Source organism: Arachis stenosperma, chromosome 9, assembly GCF_014773155.1.
Source record: "Arachis stenosperma cultivar V10309 chromosome 9, arast.V10309.gnm1.PFL2, whole genome shotgun sequence".
Taxonomy (NCBI): domain Eukaryota; kingdom Viridiplantae; phylum Streptophyta; class Magnoliopsida; order Fabales; family Fabaceae; genus Arachis; species Arachis stenosperma.
In genome coordinates, this window is record NC_080385.1 from 100083193 (window position 1) to 100089299 (window position 6107).

A 6107-nucleotide genomic window follows, 5' to 3' on the forward strand; every position below is an offset into this window, starting at 1 on the left:
AGATAGATCAGAGACTATGTTTGCTAAGCTAGAGGGGTTCTGCTCAGAATTCTCTGTCTGTTGCTGAGAGGATGATGGAAAAGACTTGCTATTGCTAAACCTGTTTCTTCCACCATTATTAAAGCCTTATTGAGGTTTTTGTTGATCCTTCCATGAGAAATTTGGATGATTTCTCCATGAGGGATTTATAGGTGTTTCCATAGGCTTCACCCATGTAATTCACCTCTGCCATTACAGGATTCTCAGGATCATAAGCTTCTTCTTCAGAAGATGCTTCTTTAGTACTGTTGGATGCATTTTGCAAACCATTCAGACCGTGAGAAATCAAATTGACTTGTTGAGTCAACATTTTGTTCTGAGCCAATATGGCATTCAGAGCATCAATTTCAAGAACTCCCTTCCTCTGAGGCATCCCATTACTCACAGAATTCCTTTCAGAAGTGTACATGAACTGGTTATTTGCAACCATGTCAATGAGTTCCTGAGATTCTGCAGGAATTTTCTTCAGGTGAATAGATCCACCTACAGAATGGTCCAATGACATCATAGACAATTCAAACAGAACATCATAGAATATATCCAAGATGGTCCATTCTGAAAGCATGTCAAAAGGACAATTTTTAGTCAGTTGCTTGTATCTCTCCCAAGCTTTATAGAGGGATTCACCTTCTTTCTGTCTGAAGGTTTGAACATCCACTCTAAGCTTGCTAAGCTTTTGAGGAGGAAAGAACTTGGCTAAGAAAGCCGTGACCAGCTTATCCCAAGAGTTCAGGCTATCTCTAGGTTGAGAGTCCAACCATGTTTTAGCTCTGTCTCTTACAGCAAAAGGGAAAAGCATAAGCTTGTAGACCTCGAGATCAACTCCATTGGTCTTAACAGTACCACAGATCTGCAAGAATTCAGTTAAGAACTGAAAAGGATCTTCTGATGGAAGTCCATAAAACTTGCAATTCTGTTGCATTAGAGAAACTAATTGAGGCTTTAGCTCAAAATTGTTTGCTCCAATGGCAGGGATTGAGATGTTTCTTCCATGGAGGTTGGAATTTGGTGCAGTGAAGTCACCAAGCATTTTCCTTGCATTGTTGTTGGGTTCGGCCATGTCTTTTTTTTTCGAGATTCTCTGTAAGGTTTTCTCTGGATTGTTGTGCTTTAGCTTCTTTTAGCTTTTTTTTCAGAGTCCTTTCAGGTTCAAGATCTGCTTCAACAAGAATGTCCTTGTCCTTGTTCCTACTCATATGAAAAAGAAGAGAACAGAAAAGAAGATGAATCCTCTATGTCACAGTATAAAGATTCCTTTATGTGAGTAGAAGAATAAGAATGAATGAAGAAGAAGAAAAATTCGAACATAGAAAAAGGAGGGGTTCGAATTTTTGAAAAGAGAAGTGTTAGTAAATAAATAAAATAAATAGAAAGAGAGAGAGGGAGAGAATTTCGAAAATTATTAAAAGGAAAAGGAAAAATATTTTTGTTTTTATTTTAAAATTTAGTTAGAATTCGAAAATTAAGAGAAGAAATAAAATTAAAATTAAAATTTGAAACAATTAGTTAATTAAAAAGAATTTTGAAAAAGGTTGAGGAATTTTCGAAAATTAGAGAGGGAAAAGTAGTTAGGTGGTTTTGAAAAAGATAAGAAATAGTGAAACAAAAAAAAAGTCAATTAGTTAGTTAAAAAGATTTGAAATTCAATTTTGAAAAGATAGGAAGTTAGAAAAGATTTTTTAAATCAATTTTGAAAAAGATATGATTTAAAAAAGATATGTTTGAAAAGATATGATTAAAAAGATATGATTGAAATTTATTTTAAAAAAGATTTGAAAAAGAGATTAAAAAGATTTGATTTTTGAAATTAAAATTGATTACTTGAGTAACAAAAACTAAAAGATATGATTCTAAAATTTAAAGATTGAACCTTTCTTAACAAGAAAGTAACAAACTTCAAATTTTTGAATCAATCACATTAATTGTTAGTAAAGGTTTCGAAAATTATGAAAGAAAGATAAGAAAAAGATTTTGAAAATCAATTCTAAAAATTTTCGAAAATATTGAGAAAAAATGAAAAAGATTTGATTTTTGAAAAAGATTTGAAAAGATGGGATTTTTAAAAATGAATCTTGACTTGACTAACAAGAAACAACTTATTTTATAAATTTTTTGACTAAGTCAACCCAAAGATTTCAAAAATTATGAGTAAAATAAGGAAAATATATTTTTTTTATTTTTTTAAATTTAATGAGGAAAGAGAAAAACACAAAGATGACTCAAAACATGAAAATTTTGGATCAAAACCATTGATGCATGCAAGAACATTTTGAATGTCAAGATGAACACCAAGAACACTTTGAAGATCATGATGAACATCAAGAACGTATTTTTGAAAAATTTTCAAGAAAAGAAAAATATGCAAGACACCAAACTTAGAGATTTTTCATGTTTAGACACTATGAATTTAAAAATGCATATGAAAAACAACAAAAGACACAAAACAAGAAAATATGAAGATCAAACAAGAAGACTTGTCAAGAACAACGTGAAGATCATGAAGAATGCAATGCAAGAAATTTTTGAAAAATGAACAAATTTTTAAAACATGCAATTGACACCAAACTTAAAAATTGACACTCACTCAAACAAGAAACACAAAATATTTTTTTTGATTTTATGATTTTATAAATTTTTTTGTAATTTTTCGAAAATTATTTTTAGAAAAACGAAAAAGAGAAAAAAATTTTGAAAGATTTTTGAAAAATTTTTGAAAATAAAATAAGGATTAAAACAAGAAGAAAATTACCTAATCTGAGCAACAAGATGAACCGTCAGTTATCCAAACTCGAACAATCCTCGGCAACGGCGCCAAAAACTTGGTGCACGAAATTGTGATCTCAATGGCGCCAACAACTTGGTATGCACAATTATAATCTCAACTTTTTTTCACAACTTCGCACAACTAACCAGCAAGTGCACTGAGTCGTCCAAGTAATAAACCTTACGTGAGTAAGGGTCGATCCCACGGAGATTATCGGCTTGAAGCAAGCTATGGTCATCTTGTAAATCCCAGTCAAGCGGATTCAAATGGTTATAGAGTTTTAATAATTAAAAGATAACTAAACATAAAATAAAGATAGAGATACTTATGTAATTCATTGGTGGAAATCTCAAATAAGTGTATGGAGATGCCTCATTCTTTTTAAATCTCTGCTTTCCTATTGCCTTCATCCAATCATTCATACTTCTTTCTATGGCAAGCTGTATGCTGGGTGTCACTATTGTCAATGGCTACTTCCCGTCCTCTCAGTGAAAATGGTCCTCTACGGTTTCTGTACGGTTAATCAACTGTCGGATTGCTCGTCTCGGATGAAAAATACCATGCACAGATATCGTATGGCTAATCAGCTGTTGGTTCTCGATCGTGTAGGAATAGGATTTACTATCCTTTTGCGTCTGTCACCACGCCCTACAGTCACGAGTTTGAAGCTCGTCACAGTCATCCCATCCCAGATCCTACTCGGAATACCACAGACAAGGTTTAGACTTTCCGAATCTCAAGAATGCTGCCAATTGATTCTAGCTTATACCCCGGAGGTTCCAATCTCAAATTTTGATGCCCCATTGTCAGAGGAGAGTCGATGTGAATCATTGATTAGAAACCCAAGTGATATACATTCAAGCTTGTCTTCATGTAGAACAGAAGTGGTTGTCAATCACACATTCATAAGTGAGAATGGTGATGAGTGTTACATAATTATCACATTCATCATGTTCTTGTGTGCGAATGGATATCTTAGTATAAGAATAAGCATGAATTGAATAGAAAATAGTAGTATGAACTATTATATTTTGCTGGACAGCCCTGGATGTCTACTTTCTAACGCAATTGAGAGCGTGACATTTGGACTCTTGTAGCTCCAACACTTTCATTTTGAGTGCAGGGAGGTCAGAATCCAACAGCATCAGCAGTCCTTTGTTAGCCTATGAATCAGATTTTTGCTCAGGTCCCTCAATTTCAGCCAGAAAATACCTAAAATCACAGAAAAACACACAAACTCATAGTAAAGTCCAGAAATGTGAATTTTGGTTAAAAACTAATAAAAATATACTAAAAACTAACTAAATCATACTAAAAACTATGCAAAAAAAATGCCAAAATGCGTATAAATTATCCACTCATCACGCCACAAAACCATAATCACCCAAAGCTAACAGAATTTTATGTCACATATCCTAATTAGTCTAGGTAATTCGCAGTTTAGGAGGAGTGTTTTCAAGCTGTAGCTCAAGTGAGATAGCTCTCTCGAGAATCATAAGAGTTCATGTAGAATAAAGGTCATACTCTCATTCCACTCAGACTCATAAGATTAAGAACGAAAATAACATCTTAGAATTGAATTAAACATTAATTAAAATAGAAGAATAATAACCTTAATCCATAGAAATAAATAGATCTTCTAACCTTAACCAGGAGATTTAGTTGCTCATGACTTTACAAAGAAAATAGGTTTCTGAAAAGGATGTGGAGGAAAAAGATCTGATGTCCCTAAACCTCAGTGATCTCCTCCTTAAATAATAAATGATAAACCTAAAAGATATTATTTTAAATTAAAAGTTACAAAGGTAAAATAAGATAAGCCTAAGAGGTGCTAAATACACTTTGGAGGCCCAATAGCATATGAAACGAGCTGCTTGTTGGCGTTTAGCACCAGTCTGGGTGTTGAACGCCAGAAACGGGGAGCAAAATTTTGTTTTTATGCCCCCTGCTGGCGTTGAACACCAAGTTGGGTATTCAACGCCCAGGGGGGAGCTGTTGATGTCCTGAAAACTGTCTCTCAACAATTTTCTACCGGCAAGTGCACCGTATTGTCGTCAAGTAAAAACTCACTATAGAGTGAGGTCGAATCCCACAGGGATTGGTTGGTTGAGAAACTTTAATTGGAGAAGTGTTCTAGTTGAACGAAATCAAAATTGAATTGGTGTTGCAGAATGTAAATTGGCGGGAAACTTAAAGTGCAAGAAATATAAATGAATAGAAATTAAATTGTAGAATAATAAGAGCAGAAACTTATATTGCAAGTAATTAAAGTGCAAAAGCTTAAATTGCAAGAAATCAAATGGGAAAGGGGATTTAGCATGAAATAAAAGAACAAAATGTAAACAGAATGGGTAAGATCAGAATAGGGAGTTCATTGGGTTTCGGGAGATATTGAACTCTCCGGATCAAAGCATTTTCATCTCTTCCTCAATCAATGCATTCATTGACTTTGCTTGGCAATCTTAGATGATTGGATCCCCATGTCTTGGCTAACCAATCTCTCTAAGCATGAAAAATTGCCCAATGTCTTGATTTAATTGCTCATGGGAAGAGTTGAAGTTTGGTCACTGATTATACCACACAAATTCATATATCAAAGTATTGGTAGGATTAAATGTCACAATATCCATCCCACCCCCAATCTAATCCAATGTGAGAAAGCATTTCTTGCTTGAATTCCTCATCCCTCTCTCAAGGATCAGAGGAATTTCAATTATGGATAGCTTCTCTGTCAAGACAACTACCCAATTGAATTAAGATCGAAAACTTTCTAACAAAAATCAAGAGAAAAGAAAGAAGAAGAAGATAAAAACTATTATTGATCCATTGAATTACAATAGAACTCCCTAACCCAATAAAAGGGATTTAGTTGTTCATAGCTCTCAGAATGGAAAATGGAATTAAAAGATACATTGTAGAATTGAAAAGTTGTAGAGAAGGAAAATTGGCAGAGTTCAAATCCTCTCAATTGTGCTTTTAGCCTTTGTTGAAGTTGATCTAATTGGCTCCTATGCTGTTGATAAGAGAAGTGCTTTGAAATGAAGAGTTCTGATGCCCACGTTTTAGTTCACGTTTGAGGGCAAACGTTGAGTCAAACGTCCTTTAAAGAAAATTGATTTTGGACGTTTTGAGCAACGTTTGACTCAACGTTGGAGTGCCAACGTTTTCTTGCCCACGCGTACACGTGACATACGCATGCGCGTGGATGGTACAAATTACCAGTTCACACTCTGTGCTGCCTATGCGTACGCGTGTTTAGGGCCAGAATGCTCATCCACGCGTGCGCATCTCCTACGCGTGCGCA

At 34.4% G+C, this 6107-nt stretch overlaps 1 non-coding gene across 1 annotated transcript; it reads left to right on the forward strand.

Moving 5' to 3' along the window:
• Positions 1-598: 598 nt before the first annotated feature.
• LOC130952891 (small nucleolar RNA R71) lies at positions 599-706 on the forward strand. The gene has a single exon (XR_009075065.1). It is a non-coding gene; the product is annotated as a small nucleolar RNA R71 (small nucleolar RNA).
• The last annotated feature ends 5401 nt before the right edge of the window (positions 707-6107 follow it).